Source organism: Ctenocephalides felis, unplaced genomic scaffold (assembly GCF_003426905.1).
Source record: "Ctenocephalides felis isolate EL2017-DRISC unplaced genomic scaffold, ASM342690v1 CF-g0.4_SCAFFOLD_02566, whole genome shotgun sequence".
Lineage (NCBI taxonomy): Eukaryota > Metazoa > Arthropoda > Insecta > Siphonaptera > Pulicidae > Ctenocephalides > Ctenocephalides felis.
In genome coordinates, this window is record NW_020538720.1 from 6025 (window position 1) to 16646 (window position 10622).

The 10622-nt window shown below is 29.2% G+C and overlaps 1 pseudogene; it reads right to left on the reverse strand.

The window, feature by feature from the left end:
- Positions 1 to 720: 720 nt before the first annotated feature.
- On the reverse strand, positions 721 to 7534 carry LOC113381086 (annotated as a pseudogene).
- Positions 7535 to 10622: the final 3088 nt, after the last annotated feature.

A 10622-nucleotide genomic window follows, 5' to 3' on the forward strand; every position in this document is an offset into this window, starting at 1 on the left:
AAGTCGAATATTAGGTAGGTTATAGAAATCTATAATAAAAGCTTCAGATTTATATTTAAAATTCTAACATATAAATTAGCACTACATGTTCATATACCCTATTTAGAAAACGTTATCAAATATGTTTACTTTTCGTAGTAAATGCAATACAAAAAGCAATCACTTTTATAGAAATTTTCTAAACAAAATACTTATTACTTATCAATAGACCTATGCCTCCTAATTATGTCGAAAAAACATTCCCTACTTACACACAAATTTTATATTATATATTTTTATACAAAATTAACCAAAATTACAAAATTTTCTTAGAAAATTTGTGGAATATTTTTACTATGGCAATTATAAAAAAATCTAAACATTTAATCATTATAAAAAAGTCTTTGTCTGTGTGTGACATTAGTGAATTTAATGATATCTTCAACTAACATTACTTCCTAATTAATTATCTATATGAATATTTCTAGATTGAAAAGAAACGATAAACGAAAGCCATAACAAATCAAAAAAATAATAATTATTCAATGTACAATAATATTAACTTAAACTATTGGTAGCACAATTCAAATATGGCGATTCCAAATTTAATGAATAAAACATTAATTTAAATTAAATTTTTCCATTAAAGTTAGAGGACCCGATATAAAATATCATATATATAAAACTGTGAATATTTATAATATTACATGTAGAAAAATCATATAAAAATTAATCGTCCCGTTATTAATTGTGCAAGAATATAAAATCTTTATTGCTAAAGCAACACAATTATTAATACGACGAGTCAGAACAAAATCAAATTGTTATAAACCAATGTCGATGAGCATAGTTTGAATGAGATTTGAATGTATGTTGAATAATGAAGGTAAATTTCTTACATCTCATATCTATCAGTTTTTATGAATAATGTTAAGATTGGTGTGTTCTTAATTAACTCATTTTGATTCCTTTTCCTTGTTTTCTTCAGTTTCCTTCTCGGCTTCTTTTTCTTTTTCTTTCTCATCGGACTGAAAAAGGAAAAAATTATATTAATATTGTGATAATAATAAATGATAAAATATTTATAACATAAATACATATGTAATACCTTATAAAATTTAATAATATAAAAAATTTCCATTAAGAAAAATAATATAACAAATTCATATTCAAAAATTGATTGTATTTAAGATAGTATTATTATTAATTCAAATTCGATAAGAAGAATCTTAAAATTTTTAAAGCTCAAATATTTAAATAAACATAAATTGCTATTTCTGAATATAGTCTTATCATATATGGGATTAGAAATAAATGAATCTTAAACTCAATTGTATAGGCTTTATGAAAAAAACATTATATTTTGTTTATACATTGCTCTATTAATTTATGTAAGTGTGATGAGTATATATATTATACTTATGAATAGAAAATAGATTTTATACCTTTTCCTTTTCGATATCTTTTTCTAACTTATCTTCTCCTTCTTGTTCAGCAACTTTTTCTTCGCCTTCCTTGGTTTCCTTGCCTTCTTTTGTTGGCTCAGGTCTAAAAATTAAAAAAAACGATTATAGTACATGAAATTCAGGATATATTATTATATTTAAATATTATATGTAGATAAATATGTATATATGAAGTACATATGCAATATACAGTAAAACTCCAATGATCCGAATTAATGGGGACCGGGACCCATTCGGATAATCAAATATTCGGATAATCGGAGTTTTTTTTTTTTTAATTGCCATTAGAGAGAAAAAAAAGTTACGTTTTGATATTGCACTATTTTTTTATTGAATTAAATGAAAGAAACATGACATTTTCACATGTTTTAAATATAAATAAAATGTACTTATGTACAAGTTTAGAAATAAAAATCATTGTTGTGTAAACATCTCCGTCAAATCAAAACAAACAATGTACCTACACTGTCTTTGCTGGTGAAGAATAATAGAGCACTTAGACTTTTTTGGACAATTTTTTTCTGAAAGTGATTCGGATAATCGGCGATTCGGATAGTCGGAGTTATCGATAGTCGGAGTTCGGATAGTCGGAGTTCGGATAGTCGGAGTTCGGATAGTCGGAGTTCGGATAGTCGGAGTCGGATAGTCGGAGTTGATATCGAGTTCGGATAGTCGGAGTTGATAATTAGTTCGGATAGCCGGAGTTCGGATAATTGGAGTTCTACTGTATGTCGAAAGTGTTTTAATTTGATGTTGACGAATTTCTATTTATTCTAATGAATGAAAATTCAAAGTCGTTTTATTCGAAACTCTTATATGGGAGTGTATAAAAGTGTTCCCAAGGAAATGTAGTAAATTTTATCTAGTTTCACCCTGTCTAACTCAAAAGGGGTGGTTCATATGAAATTTTTGAGTTATTTGACAAAAACCAAAAAAATTCAAAGTCGTTTTATTCGAAACTCTTATATGGGAGTGTATAAAAGTGTTCCCAAGGAATGTAGTAAATTTTATCTAGTTTCACCCTGTCTAACTCAAAAGGGGTGGTTCCATATGAAATTTTTGAGTTATTTGACAAAAACCAAAAAAATTTAAAGTCGTTTTATTCGAAACTCTTATATGGGAGTGTATAAAAGTGTTGCCAAGGAAATGTAGTAAATTTTATCTAGTTTCACCCTGTCTAACACAAAAGGGGTGGTTTCATATGAAATTTTTGAGTTATTTGACAAAAACCAAAAAAAATGTCAATTCAAAGTCGTTTTATCTAAACTTTTATATCGGATTCAAAGTATAAGTTACTCACTGTGGTTTGGGCAGATGGGAGTTGAGGTCCAGCGTCGCGCAAATGTCTTCCCAATCGGCGAAGCAGCGCTCCTTCATACGAGAGACATGTCCTACGAGATTCGGGCATCTTTCGGCCATTTAGTCCCTCAATGGGTAGGACACATCAGGAGAAATGTAATGAATCTGGGCCAAGTTGGCGAAAGCGACAATGTCCAACTAAAATAGACACAAATCAAAACCATTAACCAAATTACATCAACTCAAAAAAAAAAAAAAAATTACATCAATTCTACTTACGGTGGTGGGTTCATCGCCGAAGAAGAAAGGCTTGTCAGCCAACATGTCGCTCAGCACTTGGAGATCGTTGTTGCCAAATTCAGCAATTTCATCTGGTTTGTGGACACCAATTCCTTGAGCCTTCACTTTCTTAGCACCCTGGAACCACTACACGTCACCAACACAGTCAGAATAGACACGGACACAGATTTGATAGGAAAAATTAAAACATACATGTGAAAATAGAAATTGCCACAATTAATGACTACTTGGTAATAATAAAAAATTTAAATCTAGATCTATCAGTAATAAACTACAAATTTGAGAATATCATTTCTGCCTTTTTTTGATATTTTTGTACTCTTTTCAAGTGGCAACTTAACTAATTCACATGTATGTTTTAAATAATTTGACTGGAGCGAGCATGCAATATCGCAAACAATAATATAAGTGTGATATGTAGCTAAATACAGTTTCAAAATTTAAATTAAAATTAGATCTTAATATCAAATAAATATTAGTATTTGGTGCTGATAGACAAAAATGGATTCTTGCTGATTATGTGGCTACAAAATACATTTCATTCATACTGACAAAAATATTAACATTGTTCAAGTAATTGCTTATTGTTATAAAAAGTCAACAATTGATTTTCAAGCAAACATAATTTACAACGCAATTGCAAAATCAGTAATCTTCGTCTTATGTGCAAAAGTTGAATGATCCCAGTATCAATGTTTTCCAAGAAATGATTTGTTGAAGAATTTCGAAAACAATGAGATATTAATTATCATATTGTATGACAAAACATAAATATGTGCACGAAAAGTATATAAAAGTAATTACATATATATAATTTTTTTATTACTTTAATATGAGTGTTGTTAAATTTTAAAATTATTAAATAAGATGTTTCAAAAATCATAATACTATGATTCAGTAACTAAATTAATTTAAATTTACACTAATTACAGCTACTAAGTAATCTCAATTAATTATGGTCGATTAAAATTTATTTGAAAATTAACTAAGAGAAAGAGATTATTATATTTTTTTAAAGAAAAATATTTTTAAAATAATTAAAATTGCAGTTGAAAATGTTAATTTAGTGATCACACCTTAATAATTTTAACACAATTTTCCTTTCGGTTTCATATAAAAAAATGTAAAAATTTCGCATTACAAATATTAATAATCAAAAATATAAGAGAGTTAAAGAACCATTTATGTTTAAAATCTAGAATCAATTTGTTTATTTATTCTAATAAAAAATATTATTCCCATTACTAAATTCTATATCTCGTATTTAGTTTACCCAAAGTAGGTTTCTGAAACATTTCTTGAGAGATATTTTACATGGATTAATTTAGAACGTATTGAGATATAATCTTAAAAATCATCACGTTTCATAGAATGTATTTCTAATGTCGTGAATGAATGTATATAGTAAATTAAGTAATTGGAAGATATTGGCATACAATTGACCTCGACTTCAAGAACCATAAATTATATCAAATTATGTAGGAAATCAGATTCGAAATAAAGCCAGGATAGAATAATAATAGTGGGTTACAAATTAAATTGATCCTCTTATATATTGCTATCTTTCAGTTATTTATATTTTAATTAATAAGTAGTTTGGAAGTTAATTTAATTTTATACTAATTTAGCCTAGTATAGTTAATTGAATGCGATTTGTTATGTTTAGAAATTAATCTAAATTGAGAGTAATATATTTTAATTTTTTCAAGTTACCTGTTCTTCAACAACAATAATTTCTTTTTGTATTAATTTACAACTATAATATTTTTCTATAGTAGTAATTATTCAAATTAAAATTAAGAAGTGCCTGAGAATGGTGGAAAGTTCTTGTATTTTAAAGTTATTTTTTTAATCCTGCAGTTTTACTTGTTGTCGACTTTGCAACAGGTGTAAAAATTAATGTATATAGTGAAAAATGCTCACTATTGAATTTTGCCAATATTCTCCAAACTTCAATTAAAAAGTTTTACATCATACCAAATGATAGAGCAAATCAAGTACAACTGAGGCGAGATGCATTTGCTGGTGCATAATACTGAAGAAAAATCTTGTATTTTGAGTAAATTTGGTCACTAACTCCTTTACTATTTTTAGCGGTAAACATAAAGCAATATTATAAAATCGTGTAGATAAAAATTTATAATTAGTATTCGCCAGGAGTGCTGCATGACCCTACCCACCAGATAGATAATATGGAAACCACCTATTCGCGATGTTTTGCTTTCTAACCAAGAGATGAATGACTTCTTACGAAATTCGCGAAATGTGGGACTTCGTATTGTATTATATGGACAAGCTTTCAAAATGACAATTCGAAGAGAAGGGAAGGATGGTAGGATGGTACATCATGCCAGGAAAGCATAGTTTTGCAAAACAAATCGTTAACCGATGATAAATTATAGACTAAACTCATAATGGAAGAAAAACACAACTTAAATAAAAATACTATAAGGAAATAATCTCGCATTAATGAAAATTCCATTACCATTTCGTCTTCCGTTCCTAAAAATTTCTCCGAATACAATTACATTATTTACAAACGGAATTCCATCGACATGAAATGTTATGACAATTTTATCAAAGCCTGCTGGCAAAAATTCCGTAGACAATAATACATGGACAGCCAGCAGAATAAGCAAAAAGATAAATGAGCGGTTTTTTAAAGATGACATTGAAATATGATAAGCCAGATTACGCAAAGGAAGCAGCCACTGTCGAAAACTTTTTATAAATCGTTACCATTGAAAGATCCGTTCTAACGTAAGAGATAAATTATGGTCCATTAGAGTTACTGCTTAAATATGGCTATTTCAAATTAGGTGAATATAATAATAATATCAATAATTAAAAAATTCAACTGACCTTGCGTCCAAAAGCAAATTTGAAGAAGAAGTTGAGGATTCCATTTGGAATACGAGTTCCAAGAGCATGTTGCAAATTGACTTTGTATCCCTTGATGACACTTTCTGGGTACTTTGTACGCCACCAGTAAACGATCCATACCAAGTGGTTTTCAATCATGGATACCTGAAAAAAAAAACAAAATTAAATGATAAAAGACCCTTGACTTACATATATTTATTAGGTCTAAAGATGTGATAGCGAAGTACTGATTGTAATAAATAAAACAGGAGTGAAAATCATTTCATGTTCTTTAGATGAAGAATCACTTCTTTGATATAGTCGAAATTTATACTTGTTTATCTATGGATATAATATAAAGTAGAAATTTTCATGTTCTTCAGATGAAGAATTAGTTTTTTGATATAATCAAAATTTATACTTGTTTATCTATGGATATAATGTAAAGTAGAAATGTCCATTCGTTAATTCGTTAAATTAATTAAAAAATATTGATTACTATATTACACATCATTTAATTCAAATTCTCCTCCATCTTTATTAATAGAATTACTGTTGTTGTCTTCGATCAAATTAAGAATGTATGATTTCCTTATGCGTCATGGATATATCCCAGATTTCATGTCAGTGTCACCAAAAATCCCATAAAATATACTCAAGGGTGTAAAAATCCCTCGACCCAAACAACAACAACCCTACTGTATTTATTTAGACGCTCGACTGATTTTTAGTATCAGAGTTAACATGAAACGGCACATTTGAGACAACTACACCCATTGTTGAAGCAGATATTGAAGGGTTTCTTCAAAAGCTATTAGGCATTAAATCAAATCATATGATAAATAAAATAAACAACATTTTGGATAATGATTGAGGGTAGTAGTTGTCTCTAAATTGGTGTTAAAGATTAAAGATGAAACTTAGAAAAATGTGAATAATGTAATGTTTTATTATGCAAATTAATTATTTGTACTATTCATATTGATTTTATGTTTTAACAAAATTAAAATAAATTTTTATCAAGAAAAATGGCGCTATAATGGCGTCCACTTAAAACCGGTACGCCATTTCGACGCTCAACCTAAAACGACGCCTCGATCAGGGTTGAGTGACTGATAACCGTACCGGCTTTCTGCGGAACACGAGATAAAATTGCGCCAGAGTTAAATTTTACTTCTGAATAATTATGAAAAATGTTGTTTTTTATACAAATAAGAAATTTAAATTCGCTTCAGAACAAATTATTGAGCATATAAAATGTATTCATCTAAGTATGAAATAATTTATGGCTGGTTTATGAAGCAAGAAATTTTGTATATTGGATCTTTTTGTTATGAAATTTCTTGACCAGCAATGCTCTATCAACAGAGATTGTTAATAAATTAGGATAAAAATAAATAAAAACGACAATTATTACATAATTCACTTAAATTATATATTTTATTTACCATAGCATGGGAGACATTGCGTTGTTCTGGTGTCAAAGCAGCATCCAGATCCTTTCCGTAGCGTTTGGACAACTCCTTCATGATGATGGCACTGTCAGCAATTTCTTCACCATTCAATTCGACGAAAGGCAATTGTCCTTTCTTGCTGCGGAATTTCATCTTGTGGTCGACATTCTGGAAATAGATAAATAAGATAATTAATAATAGTTTTTGTACTATAAATGCAACTGAACCTAAAGCTCAGTAGTGAAATAAGTTGCAATATGATGATGTATTGATGTCAAAAATTGATCTATTTAATAACTTTTGAATTATTTCGTTACAATTATATCAGAAAAAAGTATTTGGTTTTAACTTTGCTCTAACATTGATAATAATAAGATCAGTGTGATCCAATGACCAATATACAGTAAGTTTCCTTCATATCTAATGAAATTGAGTCTTCTTCACAAAATTAAAATTATTATTATTAAATTTATTCAATATTTGTCAAGAACCATATTTCGCTTGCCTAGGAAATTTATCTACATTTCACATCCTGTGTCTGTTAGCATTCATTCGTTCGATAATTGCTGGATAGGAGTCATAACTTGATATATCTCCGACTTCTATTCTTATGCATCACATCTGGTTATCTCATAAAATACTCACACATTGGAAATTTCATACGACGCAAGCATTTTTATAAAATGCATCTGTTTTATAGATTACATAATGGATAATGCTCTGATGCTTTCTATGAAATAACATACTAGCCTTACAATGTCCACTTAGTTTCCAAATTTGAAAATTAGATGTATTCTCTATTTTGTACTATCATGAAGATTTTTGTGGACTAATGTGATTAAAATCTTATTACCATAACGACAAAACTAGCGTTCCAAAGGAAACGAGTGCATTATATCATATTTCTTCTCAGGAGCATCGAGGCATATAGAATTCATCATTTAAATTGCTCGTTGTCTGCTCCATGTACTTGTCAAAATGTTTAATATCGTTCATGGAAGACGAACGCCAGATATAATATAATTCCAGTCGGCGACGTGTAGACTGCCTGCGGCAATATGCATTAATAATGGTCGGTACATGTGAAAGAACTCTCTGGATGACAAAGGCACAATTAAAAATGTTCTTTTTTGTTCTCGACTCGCTTTTGACTGATGGCGTCGATGATTTTACTGTATTTTGAACTGCCAGACTGTACTTATTTTCAAGTAATAAAGTTGGGAAGTTATGCAATTATATGAAGTTACTAATTAAACGCACAGGGCGTGGTCCTGTAGAATTTTGCCAAACTTATGATAATAGAGAGTCGTGTAATGAAAAGTAAGTAAGGGAAAGATGAATCTGCAAAGTCAGAATGTCGAAGTTTATAGTCTTAAGTTATAAAATTATTTGAGTGCTAGATGAATTTAAAATTTTGTGTCCCACGTGAAGTAGGTACGCCAGGCCAGATTGACATCCAACCCGAAACGACGCGGAGGTCGGGGTTAAAACGCAGATGACCGCACCGGTTTCAGGCAGGACACTATCCATGAACTTCTGTTATCTTGTGATGGATATTTAGTATGAAATTATGCTCAAATATGTTACATAAAATATTTATCAACGAATTTAATAACGAACATTTTTTTGTTACAATTTAACAATAATGCATCTATTCAAAAAAAAAAGAACCAACGACTCGGTTTATTCAACAATCTTAGGTTAAAATTTTAGACTATATATTTTAAAAGCTTAAACTTAAATCCATGAAATTATTCCAAAAGCAAGCTAAAACAACTTTACAGATTATACCGAGCTTTTAATGTGATGTAACAACTTTTTACATCTTGCGCTTGTTCAATTTCTTATCTAAACAACATACATAATGTAAATATACCTCGAATATCTTATGCTTCTGAAATTTTCGAATATAAATATATTTTCCGATATCCAGACGAAAGTCAACAAAGCCAAAACGCGTTTTTTGTAGAGCATATGCTTTATATGAAAGCTGTATTTATTTGGATATAGGATACAGATTTTGAAGATCGTAAATAAAAATTTACCCATAGCAATAGTTTAAATATCCATATAAATTAATCAATAAACTTTAAAAAAAAATACAGTATTTGAGGTCATGTTTAATTAGGAGAAAGTAGCATGAGAGGTACGTGTCACCAGCGTCTAATTTAAACACCCATTACGCATTTTATATAAACAAAATTGGTTTATTTATAAGAATAACATGAACAATTTCGTGAGAACATGTTTAATGTCTTGGGATTTATTTATTCTGTGACAGAACTTCAATAAACACATCTTGCTTATTTTATCAACGCATGGATGTTCCTTTGATTACAAAATGCGGAAGCACGGATTAAAAATAAAAAATAATTGGGAAAGTATATGTATCTAAAAAGTATATGTAAATTATCGCCGTTTTACCGTATTTACTTGATTTTCCACAATCTTATAGAATTATGCCACGATTCAGAAAAATACCAAGAACATTCCACGAGGGATTTGTACAATAAGGAGCCTTGTCTTGATTTAAGAGATTTCAATATAGGATTCGAAGTCTTATAAAAGAACAAAAAACGTGCTGAGAATAAGACACGGTTATTACGAATGAATGCACACAAGATTATTGATTTTGTTTTCATCATTTGCGTGAAACTGGAGAAAACGTGGTTTTACAATAAAATTGGTAAATTTTATACGCTGGTCTGACAAGTCACTTTATTGACATGGGAAAATAAAATTATGGGTATTAAAAATCCCAACTTGTAGAATTTTCTTACTAGAATTTATAAAATAAGATATTTATTTAATAGATTACATAAAATGTATCTACTCTTACGACAAGGTAGACAAAGATTATAAGCTCATCGTGAAATCTACTATATCTCCAGGAACAAAAGTAATACGTATTGATTTTTATTTACATCAAAAAGTATTGTCATAAAATAGTTATATATATATATATATATATATATATATATATATTTCTACAATGGATCCTTCGATGAAAGCCAGAGAATAGAACAAGTAATTTGAGACGCAAGAAATCCTCCGTCTAGAAACGTCTTCTTTCCGAAAAGCCTCTGAGGGTTTTTGTCAATAGTGTACGATATACGACGTCAGTCTGTTTGATAAGAGGGATTTCAAATGTTGCGTATAAAGCGACCAAAAAAACTTTTCTCTAGTCTAGAGGGATATATACCAGTGTGGATAGACAGAAAAGTTCTGAATCATTCGGATAAAAGACATTCTTTTGAGACAA